This window comes from Tenrec ecaudatus, chromosome 6, assembly GCF_050624435.1.
Source record: "Tenrec ecaudatus isolate mTenEca1 chromosome 6, mTenEca1.hap1, whole genome shotgun sequence".
Lineage (NCBI taxonomy): Eukaryota > Metazoa > Chordata > Mammalia > Afrosoricida > Tenrecidae > Tenrec > Tenrec ecaudatus.
In genome coordinates, this window is record NC_134535.1 from 82,127,914 (window position 1) to 82,147,229 (window position 19,316).

Consider the following 19,316-nt stretch of genomic DNA (forward strand, 5'->3'; position numbering starts at 1 on the left):
ACCCAGGGATGGGGGTGGAGGACGAGGGAGATGAGTAAGCACGAAGTTTTGGCCAAGTCGATCGCGCTGGCGGCCAGAGGAGGTTTGGGCATCTAGTGGACCAGCGGTCTTCCCCTTTGCCCTTCGACCCAAGAAACTGCTCACACCCAGTGGACACTCTTGGCAGCCGGGCTGCTTCCCTGCCTCGCCCCAGCTCCAACTTCCCGCAGAGGAGAGGCGGGGACGAGCCGGCCGGAGAGTGGTGCAAGGACACTCTTCACACCAAAGGTCATTTGCTTCCCCCTCCCCAACTCGGTGGCTAATTTATTTTAGAGCTAGGGGCGGGCTAGGGGCGGGGCCAGGCCCGGAGGGTCGAGAGGCGGGGCCAGGCGAGCCCAAGGGAGGTGGGGGCGGGGGCTAGGTGGAGGGGAGGAGGGCGGGTAGGAGCTAGGGGTGGAGAGGGCCGGGGGGAAGGGGCGGGAGTTGGGGGGAAGGGAGGGGCCCAAGGGAAGGGGAGGAGCAGAGAGAAGGGAGGGGAGTTAGGGCCTGCGAGGGAGGGCGCTGGGGGCGGGCGAGGGGAGGCGGGGGTGGGGGTCCTGCCTGCGGGGGGAGCCGGGGCGGCCCCTTGTCCGGCCACCCCTACTGCCCAGTCCCGCTCCCGGCCGCGGCGGCCGCAGCAGCCGCAGCAGCAGCGGCTGCAGGATGGTGAGCGCTGCTGCCCCCCAGCCCCGGCCTGTCGCCCCCGGCCTGCGCCCCAGCCCCGGCCCCGGGGCCGGACGCCCCCCAGGGCCGCGCACACTCACCTAGGACCCGGCCGGGATGCCGAGGTACGGGGCCGCGGGCCGGGGCGCAGGCAGGCACGGGAGCGCGCGGGCGGGCGGGCAGGGGTCAGGGGGTGGTGACCGTTTGGTCCGGGTGTCGGGAGCTTTGTCCGCTGGCGTGGGGCCGGACGGGGGCAGAAGAGGGCGGAGGCTGCGGGGCGCGGGGCTCAACTAGTTGGGAGTCGGCAGGCAAGGCCTGCGAGGGACTGGAGCGGGTGTGCGGGGGGCGAGGGTCACTTCTCCAGAGGAGGGGGTGGGCAGAGTAAGGGGTCACCGCTCGACCGGCCACCGGTCCCCCGCTTCGCTTGCTGCCCTTACTGGTGCGCAGTCTGCAGCAGTAGCGCACGGCAGCTCTGGGGAGCCTGCCGGAGGAGAGGTTGGGGAATTCGGATTTGCGGGTTCGGGTCCCCGAAGGAGCTTGTGTCCCGGGCCGGAGGAACGGCCCGCAGGCCCCTCCCACTCCGTCAGGTCTTTGTCCAGCGGCCCCAGAGAGTGCGGGAAGGGGGGTGGGGACTGGGTTCTGGGCTGGGAGATTCCCCGGCATCGCGACGGGGACAGTGACAGCAGACTGAAGTCACGAGTCCTCCTGTCCCTAATGCCCACCCGCTTCACTTGTCTCTGGCCCGAGAGTGCAGGGTTCCCACCTTGGTCAAGGTGTTAGAGGAAGCTGCACCCACCTACCTCCACGGGGAACTCTTGGCTAGGAGGCAGACTCGGGGCCCCCAACTCTACCTGAACCCCCTACTTCTCCGCTCCTGAGCCCTTTCGGGCTCCACCGAGAGTCGGGATGCGGGGAGCTTCCTCTTTAGAGGTTCTTTCGCAGGCTTAGGCACACAGTAGGTACTCAGCAAACTCCGCGGCCCCCTCAGACCCCGGGCCCCTTCGGGGCGGAGGCGGCCTGGGAAGGGTCTTCGGACCGCCGGGAACCTGCGCGCAGCGGCAGCGGGAGCGCAGGGGTGGGCTGTTAAGGGACGGTCACTAAATCAGGATTAGGCCGTGGGGCTGTCAAGCTGCCTGGCCCTGTCTCCATGGATACCTAATTTGGAGGCGAATGGAGGACGGAAGAATGTTTGTTGTGGTCCGCACGGGGCTGCGCCGTCGGCCAGCCGAGACTCCCGGCCCCTGCCGGGCGGCGGAGTAGGGATTCGGTCCCAGCCCCACTCCAGGCTTATGGAAGGGGCCCTTCTCGGTCCCGGGGGCTAGAGCCACCCGGGCTTGGAGTGGGCCGCAGAACTCTGAACCTGTCCAGGGACAACACCCCTCCCCCCGTTACCCTCCCCGAAATCCCACCCCCCCGCCAGGCCTTGCCCTCCCTTCGTTCGTTTTGCAGCCTCCGCGCCTCCCTCCTGGAAAGGAGGTTCCTCGGAGCCCAGTGCCCGAACCTCCTAGTGGGGAGGCCACATCATTCTCGGCTGAGCCTTAGCCGGCCACGGCCGGGCAGGCCCGGCGGCGGAGGTGGCCGTGGGGCCGAGGGGCCGGGAGCGCAGCAGCTGGGGCCAGGCAGCCGGGAGCATGGATGTTCAGGGGGCGGGGCGGGACTTCCTGGAGTGGGCGAGGAAAGGGGCGGGGCTTGCCGGGATGGCTGAGCTGGGCGGGTGACAGGTCTCGTAAATCCCCCTTCCCATATTTAACACCATTTCATCTATTCCCACTTGATTCCATTGATGTCCGCAGCAGCCCTGATTGGGAGGAGTGACCCTTGCCGCAGGAAAAGCCCTCTTGGGCTTAAAGGGAATTTAGCTGAGTGAGGGGTGGGCAAAATGACCGCTCCCTCGCCCTCATGGCCCCCTGGCCCCTCCAAGGCCCTGGCCGGTTCCCTGGCTGTGGAGTGGAGGCGGGCTGGGTAGTTCCGTACACGGTCGAGAGGAGGGAGGAGCAGAGGGACCCAGGCCGCAGGTGGCCTTTCCCTATCCGTCTGCGGCTGGTCGTCCATGGCCACTGCTTTTTATGGCGCGAGAATGCCCTCTCTTCCCTGCCCGGCTACAGCTTTAGGGGTGAGCTCGCAGGCTCTCTCCACGCAATTTCACGCTTCTTTGCGTCTGCTCCTGCCCCCCCTCCCCCCTAGCCAAATGCCAAATGCCTTCCCCATTGTCCTGCCGGCCATCACCTCCTCATTCTGCACGGTCCAGCTCGGCCTGACCACTCTTCCTGCAGCAGCCTCCCCAGAGTGGCCTGCTCGGCGGGCCACTTGCTCCTCCTCGGGTTTTTCCGAGCCCTGCACCTGTGTCGCCCTTCAGCCCTTTAGCCCTTCAGCCCTTTACGGCCCAGGCCACACTAGGCCTGGCCTGGGGTGGGGGTGGGGGAGGCCAGGCTTATTGTCTTCCACCAGCCCCTGTGGGGCCGCTATAGGGGCCTGGCATGTGTTGGGTACTCAGGGGATGTGTGTGGGCAGATTTGGTAAGGAACCAACCTGGCAGCCTAGGATGCAGAGAATCTGGCCACCCCCAGGCAAATTGCTACTCTCCTGAGTGGGCTGCAACCCTTGAGCGGGCTACCCCCCTCTCCACCTCCCTTCCTCCTCACTGACCCTCCCCCACCCCCCAAGTTCAGGGAGGACTTTGCCCCTTCCTTTCCCCACAGACCAGCATTCTTTCACTGCCATTATCATCCTGTTAAACAGAGCGGCCAGTCAGGACCCATATGGATCACATTAACAATGGCTTATTATCTGGGCCAAGACTCCCCCTACTCCCCACCCCCAGCTTCTGCAACTTCAGTTGGACCCTTAGGAGCCTACCCTTCCCCCACCCTCTGCCTCTCCCCATCAGTGAGGGTTGGTCCAGCCAGGGAGGACAGGGGACAGGGAACAGGCCAGTCTCCATCACTCTCCCTGGGCCTTCTAGCAGGATTTTGCCTCTTCTGGACTTGGCTGGAAGTTAATAGCTCCTGGACCACATTTAATGAAGATCGAGTTCCCTACAGGAGCCTAGCTGAGAGGGTGTCCAGGACTGCAGTGGGGAGAGGTGGACCCAAGGCCCCAGTGCAGTGACACTGAAAGTCCCCGCCTGCCAAGGGCTGAGGCACCCTGGGCAGGTTGTGGGTACACTGGACTCTTCTGTCATTTCAGCCCTGGGTTGGCACTGCTTCCTTTGGGAGCTGGTGGGCCAGCCAGGGAGCTCAGGGCAGGAAAGACTTGGCAAAGCTGGGTGGAATTGGGTCTCAAGCCTTGAGCTGCAGGCAAAGAAGCCAGAAATCAGCGTGGGTTTCCTGAGGCTGTAGCAAAGTTGTCCCTCTTTCTCACTTGACTATCTCGCTGCTCAACATTTCCCATTTGTGACAATAGAAAAAAAAAAGGTCTATCCAGCTGTTTTGCACATTGACAACCCACACCTGGCGTTACTGCACGCTGAGGTATGGGGTGAGCCTGAGCCTGGCTGTGCTGGTTAAGGTTATGTGAAGTCTCTGTGGCGTGGCAGTTATGTAATTATGTTGTCATCTCCATTTTTCCGTCCCATGGAGTCATCCTTCATTGTCACAGAATGATGACTTTTTTGGGGGGGGCATAACAATCAGTTCTTTGTAGCTAACCATATAGATAATGTGAGGAGTGGGTTTATTTCTGTTTAGATGCACATAACCCAAGACTTCTGGGGATGGAAGGGACCTTGGAGAATACCCAGTTTGGAGAGCCATAAGTCTTGATTTGTAAGCTGTTGTGGGGAGGAAAGCTGCCCCCTAAAAGATGTGCTTCCATCAGTCTGCGTCATCGTTGGCATTCTTAGTTCAGGAGGCCCATAAGGACCCCACATCAAGAAAGCCTCATCCTAGTCCAGCCCCTTCCGATGTGCTGGGAAAGAGTCGTGTCTGCAGCCTGGGTCTCCCTGCGGTCTTCAGGGCCCTCACACTGGCCCGGGGAAAAGCAGGAGCCAAGTACCGAGGTCAGTGGACCGAGCCTTAGGTCGATATTCCGAACTCGTCAGCTGCGCCTCAGAAGAACGATGAGACTCTCTGCTCCTGTAAGAGTTACAGCCTCGGAGACCCGAGAAGACAGCTCTGCTCTGTTCTACAGGGTCTCGATGAGTTGGAATAGACTTGACGGCAGTGGGTGGGTGTCCCCAGGAACATGGAGGAAAGACTAGGATGCCTAGCTCTTCTTGGGCATTTTTATGATCCTCAAAAAAAATCACAGTTGACATCTGTGTCGCACCACGCATTGAGCATTCTGCATTTCATCTCTTAAATGAGACCAAGCAGCGGGCCAGCCTCATGGGCCAGGTTGATGTGAGGGTTCACAGGGGCTGACCCGGGGTGGGGCTGGGAGTCCGGGCTGGCACTCTCAGAGAATGGTGACTCTGGCCTGTGATAGAAATGTAGGGGAGAGTGCTCAGGCTGTCATTGCTGGGGTAGCTGACACTTCTCTGGCTTTGTGCAGCCAAAGAGAGGGTGGTCTTTGGTGGAACCTACTCTTCTCTTTAACAAAGAGGCTCACCAGGGTTTGGACCCCAGGGGCAGGGCTCCCCAAGGGATGGAAAACTTGGGCAGTGCATGGGCAGCCTCCACTGGGCTTTGTCCTCCTCTGGACCTCCATTGCAGACTGACCTGCCACGGTCCCCACCCTGGGGGAAACCTGGCTTGCAGTCCCCTTCATGTACAAGGTGGGGATGGGCAACCCACAGAAAGGATCCTTGTCTCTGCCATCACGCCTGCCTGGTGGCCTGCTCAGTGGCCGGGAGCCCGGGGTCTCAGAGTACTGCTTCTCCAGCCCTGGAGTGTGAGAGGACCCCGTGTGGAAGTCCTGGCCTACAGCAGGGCTGCCTTTGACTCCCCTCCAAAGTAGAGGGGGGCTGAGAGGAGGGCTGGCTGGAAGGGTTCCCTACAGGTATCTGGGGGTAGAAGTCTTGTCCCCCTGAACATCCCCCATGCTGCCTGAGCAGACTCTGACTCAGGCCGCCTCCTCTGAGATTACTCGGGGGTGGCTGGGATGGTGTGACATGCCTGTGTTCAGAGGAGCACCTACTGTGTCCCAGGCCTGGGTGAGGCTAAGGGTGCACTGCTGCTGGGTCCCAGGGTGGGGATTCCCCAACACACGCTGGGTATCAGTGTGCCAGGCCCCAAGGGAGCTGGCGCTATCACCCCGTGACTGGCCCATGTCTTCCTCTGGGGCTCTGGCTTTGCTCCCAGCAGCCAGCGTGGCCACCCTCATGGTGCCCGCCCACTCACCCACCCAAGGCAGGGCCCTGCTTTCTGTTGGGACAGACGGGCTTCCTGGGAGCTCTCTGCCCCCTCTGCCCAGGTCCTTGGAGAGGTGGCATGTCACAGGAGTGGGACCCTCGGAGCCTGTCGGGGATGACCCTTCTGGCTGGCATGTTGGGTTCTTGTCTCGTCAGGAAAGAGGAGGTTGTTCAGTGGAGTGGGGCAGAAGGGGGGCCGCTCAGGAAAACAGTTTCCTTGCCAGTGTCCACTGGGAGATCCCTGCCACTTTCCGGCCATGCTCTTCCCAGGAGATGTGAATGTGTCTGCTGGCAGGGAGCCACTGCTGCCAGAGAACGCCCCCTGTTCTTATGTGCTCTGTCCTAAGGAGTGGTGGGAAGAAGCGGCGTGGCTACCTTATCTGCACCCTGTGCCGCCTGACTGTCCTTCAAATGACTGGAGGTCCTTGGTCCTCAAGAATCCGTCTTCTTCAGAATAAAAACTTCCCCTTCCTGTAGCCCTGGTGGCATCGTGGTGCAGCATTGGGCTGCTAACTGTGAGGTCAGCAGTTTGAAACCACCACCGCTCTGGGGAAGAAAGATGGGCCTTCCTACCCACCCTGTGAAGAGTTATCTCCTTAGAAACCCACAGGGGCCATTCTACCCTGTCCTCCAGGCTCAAAATGAGTCCACATCAACTGCATGGCAGTGAGTGTGGGGTTGGGGGCTTTCATTCCTGCGTGTATGATCCTCCAGGCAGCTCTGGGGGCCTGGCTCTCATCCCCTTCTGGAGGTAAGCAGGGACTCCCGGCCCGGAGGCACTGTGTTCTTGCTCGGTGAGTTAGACAAGTAGATGATGCCTCAGTTCACCCACCTGTTGCATGGGGATGGCAGAAGCACTGATGATCACCTCGGGGCCCTGTGATTGAGGCAAGGGCCTCATGAACCGGGCGCCTGTGAAAGCCTGCGGGGCCGGGACTAGGACGCCCACACTCAGTGGGTGGACATGCACCTACCGGGATTGTTCAGTCGGTTCCTAGCAATCCCCCTTTCCTTTGGGGCTCTTTGTTCTTTCTGCTCTGTGGGGCGGGGTGGTGTGGGGGCACCCCTTGGGGACAGCCCTGCCCACTCACGCCCAGGTAGACCGGCTGGGCAGCATAGCTGGAGTTTCTCAGCTCAGCACCCCCAGGGCTGGGAAGAGGCAAGAGGGGGCCCACAGCAGCCCCTGGGGAGCCTGGTGGGCTGCCTGAGCCTGTTTCCTTCCCGCCTGTCAGGCCTGGCCCGGCAGGGGCGTGTCCCTCAACCCACTCCCTGCACGGGAGGGGGCATACTTGGAGCCAGGGGACATAGGGTGACCAAGCCCTTAAAGCTTAAGCCTTCTGCGGGTCACACACCCAAACAGGTTGTGTCTCCCCCTGGCTCCTAGCCCTGGCAGGGAGCTGGGCGAGCAGACTCTCTTGAGGGCCCTGAGTTGAGGGATCTGTGGTGTGTGACCCTGGGGCGTGTGTGTAGAGTTAGACTCCAATGCCGTCCGGTCCCTTTGTCGTTGTGTATTTCACGTGAGGCAGCTTAAGGTATTTTGAGAGCCAGGCCATCCATTCACCAGATAGGCCTCCCCTCCCCACAATGGCCTCAAATGAGTAAAGAGCCCGGATCATATCCTCTACCCAACGCTCAGATACGGGCCCAGGAGCTGACAGGCACTTGGAGGAGGGTCTTACCCGACCCAGACAACACCGGTACCTGGCCTGGCCAATGACAGTGGCCTTCATTGGGCCCCTGCTTGGCACGAGTCCGCTGACCGTGCCTTCCCCGCAGCCCTGTGAATGGCTGCTCTTGTAGTTGAGGGCCAGCAAGCTGAGTTGGGCTCCTGGCGACCCCGTGTGACAGTAGATCAACCCCACAGGATTTTATTGGCGGTCACTGTTGTTTCGGAAGCAGACTGTCAGATCTTCCTCCCAGGGAGCTGTTGGGTGGGTGTGACCCATCAACCCTTTCTGCTAGCAGTGGGCGCTGCACGGGTAGTCGGTGGCGCCACAGAGCAGGGGACAGACGGAGGGCCTTAGGATGCCTGGCCGCTGTCCCTGGCAAAGAGGATGCGTGAGGCATTCAAGGGCCAATCGCTGTCCCTGAGGGACCCGTCGATTTCCCCCTTCAAATGGGTGTCTAGAGCCAAAAAAGTCTCCAACAGCCTGATCCTGCTCCTTAAAACTCACACTCACTGCCATGGAGTCGATGCCAGCTCAGAGTGACCCTCGGGGGACAGGGTAGACCTCCTGCCCCTGTGGGGTTCTGAGGCTGGAACTCTACGGGAGTAAAAAGACTCCTTTTTCTCCCGAGGGGCTGCCGGTGGTTTTGAACGGCGGACCTTAAAGTTACTAGCCCGATGCATAACCACTCAGCCCCCAGGGCTCTTTCGGCTCTAATATTGCTGTATCAGGGACGCAGGGGAAAGACTTGGCCTTCTAATCCCACAGGGGCCGCTGTGAGTCAGCATTGACTTGGTGGCAGGGAGTGCATCAGGGAAGGTTTGCGGAAGAGGGGTCTGTGGGAGAAGAGAGGACAGCAGGAAAGGCTCTAGGATGGGATGACGGCTCATGGCTGGCCACAAGCTCCCAGGCAGGGGAGGGAGTGAGGAGCCCAGAGAGACAGGTGACTGCCCAGGGCTTTGAGGGGCAGCAGAGAGGCTGCCACCAGGACTTGCTCTGGGCGCATCCAAGGAGCCAGCGACAGCCTCTCACAATCTGGAGTCCCTCAGCCACAGCAGAGGTGGGAGCAGATGTTCGGTCAGGAGGACCAGTTAGGCACAGGAAATGGACTGGGGGGCTGGAGCGGGGACCAAGCCAGGCGGAGGAGTGCAGTGGCCCCCACTCTGTGGTCAGTGACCGGTGTCGGTATTGTAGGGGCAAGGCCCAGCGTGGCGGGCACTGATTGGGAGGGCCGAGAGCAGAGGCCAGGAGTGAGTTTCACAGAGGGCCACGGAGCGGGGCGTGAGAGGAGAGCCATGGGTGGCTTCAGAGAGAGCACCCACAAGCCTGGGGGACCAGTTCGATGGTGGTGGCTGCCAGACGCAGAGAAAGAGAGGGCCCACTGTCCCCGCCTCACTGCAGAGGAGCAGAGGGACTGGACTCTGCTGAGAGAAGGTGACTCACTGAGCCTGTGATCTGGGTGGACGACTCCTTCTCCCCTGGGTCTCAGCATCTCCCAGGAAGGTTTCCAGGGCTGGTGGGGCCTATGCCCTGGGATGAAGTTGGGTCGGGGCCCTTGTGGGTTCTCATTAAGGACCCGGAGCAAGGGCAGGGTGATTTTTGGGCAGTTTCTAAAGTGGCAGCTGTGGGGGTGTGCCAGGATCCTCTAATGTCTCTAGGCCACAAGTCAGTCCCCACACAGCCTCTGCAGACCCACAGGACTGTGGGTCAGGGCCAGCTAGGGAGCTCGCTCCTCCACGGCGAGGCTCTCATGCAGGGGCTCTGCCGGCCAGCACAGAAGGTACAGCCTCTTCCCTGGACACCCCTGGAGCCTACTGGACTCTTCTGGCCAAGTCAGAGCCTGCCTAGTTGCCCTACTTCAGTCCCCTGCTGCCCTGGACCCGTGTGGAACTACTGCCCGCCCCTCCTGCCCTCACAGCAGAGGAGACCCAGAGAGGTAGAGGCGCGTGTCCTCCTCAGAGGCTGACTCTCAGTCCAGTCCTTCCCCCGGCCCCATCTGCACTGCAGGAGGGAGACAGGGCCCAGGGGGACCACCAGACACTGGCCTAATTTGATTCCCTATGTGATCCTGGGAGCAGCAGTGCAGGCGAGGCTGGGGAAAGGAGGGAAGACACGTGTCCCGTGTGGAGCCTGACCAAGAGGACGGAGATCTAGCTCCAGCCGGCCTATATCCAAATGTCCTCTGGGAGAATAGCAGCTCCTTGCCTGCCCCTCCAGAGCTCTGTTGGCAATAGTAGTTATGCATTGGGCTGCTAACTACAGGGTCAGCAGTTTGAAACCACCAGCCGCTCCTGGAGAGAATGTGGCTTTCTACTCCCATAAAGAGTTACCGTCTCGGACACCCACAGGTGCAGGTTCACACTGTCCTGTTGGGTCACTATGAGTTGGAATTGACTCAATGGCAGTGAGGATATGGGGGTTTGGCTTCCCCCTCCCAGCCTTCTGGGAAGCACGGAGGTGGGTTGCTAAGCCCGCTCTTCCTGCCCTTTCTTTGGGCCTCCAGTCCAGCGCCTGGGAGTCAGCTGTCCATCCTGAGCCAGCCCCGGTGGCGCTAGCTCATCAGCTCACTGGAAGTGAGGAGCAGGGTGCACGCGCGCCTGCCACCGAGAGCCTCTAGGGCTCAGACTACTAGTTACAGGCTGAGCGGGCCCCACTGCCCAAAGACTCCTTTTGCCCCCCACTCCCTCTGGGCCGCTCCTCCCGGGGCCTTAGGGCGAAAGGCAGACAGCTGATCCTCAAGGACGTGGCTGGCAGACAGCCCAGAGCCTCCCTCCCAGGGCACTGCTCTTTTCAGAGGATGCTTGTTAAATAGCCAGGCTTGCTGCTGCTGCCAGTCCAGGCATGTAGGCAGCGGGCTACTAGAAAGGCCTGGTGATGTTTCCCGAAGGCCTCACCCAGGGAAACCCCATGCAGGTGGTCCTCTCCTACAACCTTCAGGTCCCGTGAGCCAGGATCCACGTGACAGCCGGTTGGGTTTTCCTTTTTTGGTTGTAAGTGTTACTGCTATCAGCTGTCATGGAATTGGCTGGCCTCAGGGCCACGAGGTGGTTGCAGAGCAGAATGGCTCTCTAGGGCTCTCTGGGTTGTAATCTTCGTGGACGCGGACGGCCAGGACTTCCCTTCTGCATGCAGTCCCTCTGGTGGGTTTCAACCGCACGCCTTCAGGCCAGTGGTCGAAAGGCACCTGTTTGCACCCCGCCAGCACTCACCCTCACGGCCAGGCCAGGGACTCATTCCAGCTCATAGGTGCCCCGGTGGTGTAGTGGGTTGGTTACTCATTGGGCTGCTAACTGCGAGGTTGAGAGTTCACAACCACCAGAATGATGAGGCTTTCTATTCCCACAGAGAGTCACGGTCTCGGAACCCCCCAGGGGCAGTTCTGTCAGCCCCATGGGGCGGCTGTGAGTGGTGCCACGGAAGGACGTGGCTTTCAATGAAGTGCAGCGATACTTTGGTTGTCAGATGGTTCCAGGCTCAAACTGCTCCGTATTTGTAACTTTGCTCAATCTTCCAGCTGAAAATCTGATTTGAAAAAACCCGTAGGAGCTGAGAGCTTGTCGCCTGGCATTCTCCCCGTTGACACCCATGGGTGCAGACGCCGCTCTCGCTCAGACAGAGAGCGCCTGTGCTGGTGCGGGAAAGCATTTGTGTCCGGTATCGTAAAAGCGGCTCTGTTGTTCATGCACTGTCTTATCAGGTTTAGACGTTTTGGGGGGTATTTCCCAAACCTAGGGCGTTAACTGTGCGTTAGGGTCCCCAAAACATGTTTTTAGAAGAGTAATTTTGGGGCCTCAGACCCAATTATTTGGATTTCCATTCTTTCTTAGGGGGAAATTATGTTCAGTTCTCCACCTCCTCTGTGCGCCAACACGAGCTATAAAGGAATTGAGTTGACAGCCGACGTCTCCCTGTCAACAATCCCTGGGAGCGTGTAGACTGGTGTTGCGTTCTTTGTAGGCGCCCTGCAGTGGGGCGTGGGGAATGGGGAGGCTAGCCCTCCCCACTTGGTTTCCCTAGGGAGGTGGGCTCTGTACAGGACTCTGCCCCGCCTCAGGGGCCAGGTGAGGCCCAGGAAAGGTCTCCGAGGCCCATTCACAGCTACCACACCAGGAGGAGTGTGGGGAGAGGGGTAGGGGTGGGGAGATTGGCAAGAAGGAGTGAGAAGAGCAGACTTCTAGCTAGAAAAGTGATTAGCCACTGGGATGGGGCTGGACTCAGCCCGAGGGCCGCTTGGGAGAGAAAGAGAGCTGTTATTTATGGGCTGGACAAAGATGGCCACTCTGCTGAGGGGATGCCATGCATGGGGACCAGGGGTGGGCCTGAATCTAACAGGCAAACTGCCCCAAGCCTGGTGAGTCCTCTTCCTTGTCCAGCGCCCTGGCTTCCTGGACCTTCTGTGAGACCGGGGCCAATCCAAGAGCCACCCCTACCTTATGGGGTGCCGATGGGCTGTTTGATCAGTGGGTGTGCAAATTGGAATTTTATGGCTCACTTCTTCAGGGCTGGAGCTGGGGCCCCCAAATTCCTGTGCCCCAGAATGCTAGCTCTATCCCTGAGCTCCCCCCTGGGAGGTGGGGGCAGGACAACTCCCTGTGGCCCCCACCCTGCCTGCTGTGTGGCCTCCCAAGGCCCCAGGCTTTATCAGTTGCTGGTTGAGCAGTTCAAATGTGCTCATATACTCCCTGGGGGCGCCAGGCAGTGGGACTTACCTTTCCTTGCTGTGATTGGTCAGTGAAGCCATGGGGGCGGGGAGCAGGCAGTGTCCTGGCAACAGCGGGGAGGTGTGTGTGTGTGTGTGTGTGTGTGTAAACTTATGCTTGTTTTAGGGGAGACGTGTGAAGTACCCACCCAGCCCAGACCACTAAACAGAGACAAAGGGTCATCCTCTAGGCCTGGACAGGACTGTGGATCATGTCCAGCACCCCCCTGTCCATCTTGAGGCGGCAGCGTTGGATCTGCAAGGAGTGCTGAATGGCTGGACACGGATGGATGAGTAGCCACATGAGTGACTGGAGTTGTGTCTGCGGGGGTGGGGGGTGGGTATTTACCACCTACCGCGTCCTAAACCGCCCCTTCCTCATGCCCCTCCCTGGCCCCTGCAAGGCTCGCTTCAGCCCAGGCTTGGCCAGTCATCAAGGCCGGATGTGGGGGACCTGTCTGGCCTCAGGGGACACAGCTGCGCCCCTGATGATACTGTGGCCACTTGAGAGGAGTGCTTTCAGTGTGGTCACGTGTCCCCCTCCCTGCTGGCCCCCATCTGTCCTTGGGATTGGATGAGGATGAGGATGGCAGGGAGGGGGAGGGTTGCCGAGCAGCTGATGGGGGAGGGAAGCACATCCCCCGAGGGCCAGATGACAAACTGCCCTGTCCTACCTTCCTGGTCTCTTCTCCAGCCGGCCCCTCCTCTCACTGAGCTGGCCTGTGGGCCCGTGGTGGGGAGGTGGTCGGCCCAGCTAGCCTTTCCTCCCTCCCCTCGTTCTGGGGAAGCCACAGCCCAGTCCCCAGAAGGTTTACCTGGAGACCCGGAGAAGTGAGAAAAAACAGTTCCACTGGGTGGATCAGAGTAGAACTGGGCTCCTCCGTAGGGCGTCCTTCCAAGGCTCCGCTGGCTGTCTGGAACTCCCTACCTCCAGGTCCGCAGCTCAGGACAAACCCAGGGGTGCCTCCTTCCCGGCCATCGAGTCCACGGCGACCCTATGGGACAGGGTAGAACTGCCCCTGTGGGTTTCCGAGACTGCCACTCTTGACAGGAGTCAAAAGCCGATCTGTTGACCTTGCAGTTAGCAGCTCGACACGTCACCACCACGGCTCCTCCAGGGACCCCAGACTCCACTTACATTCCAGGGAGAGCCTTGCGACCTGGCAGGGGTCCCAGCAGCAGCACTGCCAAGCAGTATCTTCCTGCACAGGAAGAGGGGCTATTTTGCTCTGTCCAGTACAGCGACCAGGCCCACATAGGACAGGATGGCTAGAAGGAGACACCAGGGGTACTGAGGAACGGCGGGTTTAACTTGCACTTGAAACAAGCTCTTGGGTGCAAATCCCAGTTTTGTTACTTCTTGGCTGCAGGCTTGGCCTTGGGCAGGGGCCCTTCCTCCCACACAGGGCTCCCTCCCCCATTTGTCAGCTGAAAATCTTATCACCCCAAATGGGCCATTGGCTGTCAGGGAAGCAGTTGTTGCTTTGGGTGGCTGAGAGGTTCTGGGCCATGAGGGAGGGAGACAGGCACCCAGGGTCAGACCAGCAGCCCAGTGGGGAGAGGAGTGGCCGTGGGACCGCTAGACTCCCAGGCCTCGTAGGCACTGACTGCCTTGGGAGTGCTGTCCCGAGGACTTCCTAAGAGAGGCATCAGGGTCTGATGATTTTGAGCCTGGGATCCCTGTGGTACTGTGGGCTAACATGGGGCTCCCAACCACAAGGTAGACAGTTCAAACCCACCAGCTGCTCCAGGGAGAATGGCTGAAGCTGTCTGCTCCTATAAGATTTCCAGCCTTGAAGCCCTACGGAGCAGCTCTTCCCTGCCTGAGCAGGTTGCTCTGAGCTTGAATCAAAGACAGTGTGGTTTAGATAACTAAGGGGTTTGCGCTGGACTCCCTGAGACTTGGCCAAGGCTGCGGCTTGGGCTGTGAGTGGGAGACTGGTGGGCTGAGTCTCAGCTTCCCTCTTAGCAGCTGTATGCCTGTGGGCCAGTCACTCTCCCATCCAGCCTCTACAGCTTCTCTGTGGAGATAAGGCTAATCTGCCAGGGATGCTGGGAGGCTGGGACCAGACGATGCCTGGGGGAGCTTCTGAAAACACTGGAAGGCTGGGAGAAGGGAGGCTTTATTCCTCAAGGGTGCTGGGCCCCTGGGCTGGCCTCTCAAGATGACAACAGATGGTCACAGCTTGGCTGTGGCCCTGACCGAGGACACAGGCAGGGATTTCTGCACTCTCCCCTCCCCCAACATACACACACACACACACACACACACACACACACACACACACACACACACACACACACACACACACACCCCAGATGGGGGCCTGTGCTGCTTGGCCAGCCTTTAGCTAGCTGACCTCCTGCTGTTTGGCATTTGACATATGAGGAGGCCTGGGCTGCAGCACTGCGCCCCCTCCCCACGCCCCGCACCCAGAGAGGAGCCAGACTGGCGGGGAGGCCTCTACCTCGAGGAAGCAGTGGCCCAAGGGCCTGACCTCTTTACCATGTGGCCGGCCACCTTTGATGCGGATTCCATGGTCCCCTTTATCCTCTTCCACAGAAGCCTGACCAGGGACGGGGAAAGAAGGCCCCGGGTCTAGGATAGGTGGCCTTCAGCTCCAGCCAGAGGGGGCTCGGCCCTTCTCTGGGTGTTCATAGATACAAGCTCTCCTTCCAGGTACCTGTCCTCTGTTCATTCGGGGAGGATTCCTTGACTTTACCTCAGAATTAATCTCCTTAGATTTCCCCACTATTTGAACAAAGGAACAGTTTTAAGTCTCTTTCTCATCCATCCATCCATCTACCCACCCACCCATCCATCCATTCAACCACCCATCCATCTATCATCCACCCATCTACCCATCATTCACCTATCCGTTTACACATCCATCCACCCTACCCACCCATATAACCAACCATCCATCCACCCACTCATCCATCATTTACCCATCTAACCATCCATCCATCCATCATATACCCATCCATCCATTCACCCTATCCATTCACCCACCCACCCATCCATCCAACTAACCGTCATCCACCATCATCCACCCACCCACCCACCCATCATCCATCCACTTACCCATCCATCCAAGCATCTATCTACCCCACCCAAGCATCCATCCATCCATCCATCCATCCATCCATCCATCCATCCATCCATCCATCCATTATTCTAAGCATCCATCCAAGCATCCAAGCATCCATCCATCCATCCATCCATCCATCCATCCATCCATCCATCCATCCATCCATCCATCCATCGTGTTTGGGGTACGACAGGGAACTCCCTCTTGGCCTCCCCCAGCCAGTCGCCATGGAATGTGTGTTCTCAGGGATACAGAATCATCCAACAAGGAGGTCAGACCTTGAGTGCTGTGGATCCTCTGGTGGAGGGACCGGGTGTGAGGAAGGTGGGAGCCATGTGGAGAGCCGGGGAAAGAGTGTTTCAAGCACAGGTAGGGCAGCTTCCACTCCCAGGAGGGTGCATGGTGAGGGAAGAGTAGCGAGCGGGTCCGTGGGACTGAAGGGAGATTCCAGGGGGAGCGAGGTAGGAGATGAGGCAGGGGGGTGAGGAGAGGAAGCTGCAGGGACTTGGACTTTTATCTGAGTGAGTCAGGGGCCACTGGCTGCTTTTGGGTGGAACGACATAATCAAGGTCCTTGGAGCTTCCATGTTGAGAGTAGATGGGGGAGAGGAGGTCAGACTGCAGTCATCTGGGAGAGATGTCACTGGAGGGCCAGCAGAGGTTGCTTCTGGGGTCTGTTTTGAAGCTGGGACCAATCTGATTTGCTGGCCGGAGTGTGAAGGAGAGAGGTTAAAGGTGAGTCCCCGGTTGCCTGAGCAGTACAATGGCTGAAGCTGCTGTGTTTGGAAGCGAGGCAGAGAAGTCAGGGAAGGTGATTTGGGGTCAATTACGTACTTGTGTGGTGGCGATGCCAGGGAGCGGGTGTGGAGTGCAGGGAAATCCAGGGTGGGGGAACGCAGTTAAGGCTTCAACACACAAGTAGGAGCCCTGGTGCCTATGTGCTCGGCTGCTAACCTAAAGGGTGGCTGTTCGAACCCACCCAGTGGATCCGATGGGGAACGCTCGACGCAGAGACCCCCCCACCGCCACCCCGCGCAGTTCTCCTTGTCATCCGGTAAATGGGTACTACATGCAGAATGTCAGACCACGAGACTGAGGAGCTCTTCAAGGCCAAGTCCTGCTACTCGGATGTAAAGGGGTGGGGAGGGGGAAAGAGAGAGCCAGTGGGGGTGGGGGGTGGTGAGATTTGGGTCCTAAAAGCCGCACAAGGAAGATGCTCCTAAAAGCACAGACTGCCCATCAGCTCTACCAATAAGTTCACGGGCTGCAGGCCGGTGGGGCAGGGACAAGAGCCAATGGAAGGAGGAGGAAGCAGAAATTGTAGTTTGAGGTAACTCTTTGTTCGGGTGGTGTCGTGCTTACACATTGGGCTGTGATCCGCATGGTTGGCAGTTCGAAACCACTAGCAGCTCCTCAGGAGAGACTGGGCTTTCTACTCCCTTACAGAGTTAAGGTCTGGGAAACCCGAAGGGCATGGCTGTGAGTCAGCATTGACCTGATGGCAGTGAACTTATTTGCCGGGGAACCCTGGTGGCAGAGTGGTTATGCGCTGGGCTGTGATCCCCAAGGTCAGCAGTTTGAAACCACCAGCCGCCCTAGGGAGGCATGGGGGGGCTCTGCGCTCCAGGTGGAAACAGTTACAGTCTCAGAAACTCTCTATCCTGTAGGGTCCCTCTGTGCTCCAGGTGGAAACAGTTATAGTATCAGAAACTCTCCATCCTGTAGGGTCGCTCTGTGCTCCAGGTGGAAACAGTTACAGTCTCAGAAACTCTCCATCCTGTAGGGTCGCTCTGTGCTCCAGGTGGAAACAGTTACAGTCTCAGAAACTCTCCATCCTGTAGGGTCGCTCCGAGCTGTCATCTATAGCTTGTTGCAAACAGCCAGCAGAGAGAAATAGGATGCCCTTGGATGGGGAGCCAGTAGAATTTGTTTAGCTATTTGTCTGTGTTGCGCGGTGGGAGAGATGGCCACAAGATTGTGGACTGGCGGCTGATGGCAGTGCGCCAGAGAAGCCCGTGAGGGGCCCCGGTCTGTGTCCTTGCTCAGCGCGTTGAAAGGAGATGGAGCACAAGGGGAGGGCCACTGAGGCACTTGCTGCAGGGCAGGAAGCCTGTCCCCAGAGTCCCCAGGAAGGGAAGCAGGAAGCCCATCTGTTTGGAGGAGGCAGGAGGAGGAAGCAGGACGCGCTGAGCTTTGAGTGAGAGAGTGAAAACTGTGTGAGCAGAGCAGCCGCGTCTGAAGGAGCAGGGCTGATTCTCCCTCAGGGAGCCTTCTTTTCCAGGCAGGCTGATGCTCACCAGACAACAGAGGGGACAGACAACTCACCTCGACACACCCCAACAATACTGACCACGCCAGTCCACTGACCATTTCACACCTCGAGGCTAGTGGCCCCAGCCCACATCCTGCCCCTGCCTCCTCCCTCCCCCAGCACAAAATTCTCTGCCATTTCTGCAGCCAAGGAGCCAGTGTCAGTACTGCCCTGTGGGTTCCAACTCACGGCGACCCCCTGACCACCCGGTTCCTAGTACTACAGCCTCTGTGTCAATGCACCCCGCTGATGGAGTGAGCTTAAACCCCAAGCCAGACTCACTGCCACCGAGTCCTCGCTGGCCCGTGTCAGCCTGCTAGGATGGGGTGGAACTGCCCCGTGAGTTTCTGAGGCGGTTCATTGTTGACAAGAGTAGAAAGCTCCGTCTTTCTCCTGAGGAGCAGCGGGTGGTTTTGAACTGTGGACCTTTTGGATTGCAGCCCAATGTATAATCGCTACCTCACCAGGAATGGGGTTAGGGACCCCAAAACTTGACACTCACTGCCACTTGACATGCAATTGTGACTTGTGTCGTGTTTGGAGATGGTGAGAGAGAATTTAGATCGCCCAGGCAGGTTAGAGCTCCTGCCTGTTTGCATCCAGGTCTCCAGGACCTGTGCAGGTAGGGGAAGCATGGGTGGGGGGGCAGCCACCCATTCTGGGTGACCTGAGACAGGCTACCTACCCTCTCTGGGGCTCCTCTGTGCCAATCACCTACTTTGGGCAAGTGAGGCAGCCCACCTGAAAGCCCCTAACACTGTCTGCTCTGCTCTGGGTCTCTGGCACCGCGTCTCTGAACTGGCACCTCAATGAAATCGGCCCACGAGCTCCCCCCTCCCACCCCCTACGCTCTGGTTCCTCCCATCTCCGGAGACCATCTCAGGTGCTGACCTCGTTCTCTGTCTCTCAGGGCCTTGGCCCCTCTCACCCTGTCTTTTCACGCAGGGTGTTGGGGCTGTCAGGATGGGCGGGCATTGGGGGGTCCCTGGCAGAATGCACAGCCACAGCAGCTGCCGCCTGTCGGCCGTGGAGGTGTGCACGCTGCCAGGAGGAAGGGCAGCGTCAACAGAGCCTCCAGTTAAAGCCTGGCCATCGGCTTCCAAACCCCAGCCCGCCGAGCCCGGTGGGCCCTGACTGTCCGAGCGGGCCCTGACTGTCCGAGCGCAGCTGGTTGCAAGGATGCTGGGCGCATTCCGTGCCACCAGGAGCCAGCTGCTAGCAGTAACTGTGCCAGTCCCCACAGTCCCCAGCACCCCCACCCACCGGCAGGGTTCTGGGGGTAGGGTTTCCTGTGTTGTGGATGCAAAGCCTGTGATGGGTGACTGGTTCCCTGGCATCCTCGCCCCCCTCCCTCTCCCCTGGGGGTTGGCATGAGGACGAGGATGAGGGGACAGCGCCTCTAGGAGGGGAGAGCCTGTTCAAGTCTTGCCAGGCGCCCAGAGAAGCCCTCCAGCGGCTGGCGGCGGCACCAGTTGTAAGCGGGAGACAAAAAGCCTGGGACAAAAGGCCTGTGGGAGCCGCGGTGAATAGATTAATGAGATTTCCATACGGACGCCCAACAATGGGATTCTCCCCTT

At 59.5% G+C, this 19,316-nt stretch overlaps 1 protein-coding gene across 1 annotated transcript in view; it reads left to right on the forward strand.

Annotated features, from left to right (window-relative positions):
• Nucleotides 1-679: 679 nt before the first annotated feature.
• FIGNL2 (fidgetin like 2) overlaps nucleotides 680-19,316 on the forward strand; it is a 29,131-nt gene continuing 10,494 nt past the window's right edge. The window contains 1 exon segment of the mRNA XM_075551662.1: nucleotides 680-806. The gene's annotated coding sequence lies outside the window, so the exon portion shown is untranslated.